At 33.5% G+C, this 690-nt stretch overlaps 1 protein-coding gene across 2 annotated transcripts in view; it reads left to right on the top strand.

The window, feature by feature from the left end:
* Positions 1 to 86: 86 nt before the first annotated feature.
* pdcd11 (programmed cell death 11) overlaps positions 87 to 690 on the top strand; it is a 78760-nt gene continuing 78156 nt past the window's right edge. For both annotated transcript variants that reach the window (XM_039734665.1, XM_039734660.1), the window contains exon 1: positions 87 to 210. The gene's annotated coding sequence lies outside the window, so the exon portion shown is untranslated. The remainder of the gene's footprint in view (positions 211 to 690) is intronic.

The following is a 690-nucleotide window of genomic DNA, read 5'->3' as shown; positions in this document are numbered from 1 at the left end:
TTTCAAAGTTCTGTTTCTCTACTGGTCTTTTAGCTGTCAATCAATATTTTGCTTGCGTTGCGAACTTTATACCTCCTGGGTAGAAGGTTGATGCTTCTTCCATTTCCGTATTGGTTATAGTTCCTGGGGTTAAAGAAATGGCGAAGCACATGTGAGTTGCATGACTGCAGAATTATAAGATCGGCAAAGAACGTGTTTACTTATCGACAGGCAAGTATATCAAATCATGAAATCAGACTGGTAGTAGCTACGATTTCTGATCTATATTATTATTTTTTAATATATTTTTCTTTAATTACAGAAGTTATTCTAAACGTAGGTGTATTTGCTATTCCTATACTAAATGTCCCTTGATATTCCTGCAATGTAATGAATTAAAAAGAAGAGAACACCTAATATAATAATTACAATCTACTAGTGTTTCTGAATTACAACAGTTTTTGCAAGAAACAGTGGACTAAAATTGTTCCAAAGCGATAGGAAAGTCTCACGTTGAATTATAATTGAATTTGGCTGCAGTCTTTGCAGTTAAAGATGATGTAGCCAGTAACTTTTTCCGCGACGTGACGATTGTTTATGGATAGCTTTGTTTATTCAGTATACTATTTCATTAAATCGGGTGCCCATATAAAATTTTAGATGATGTTTCTGGACATGAAAACAATCAGTGTTAAAAGTTTTCAGTTATCG

The sequence above is a fragment of the Polypterus senegalus genome, chromosome 1, assembly GCF_016835505.1.
Source record: "Polypterus senegalus isolate Bchr_013 chromosome 1, ASM1683550v1, whole genome shotgun sequence".
Classification (NCBI taxonomy): domain Eukaryota; kingdom Metazoa; phylum Chordata; class Cladistia; order Polypteriformes; family Polypteridae; genus Polypterus; species Polypterus senegalus.
The sequence above is the reverse complement of the archived record's forward strand: the minus strand, read 5'-3'. Positions and strand labels throughout refer to the sequence as shown.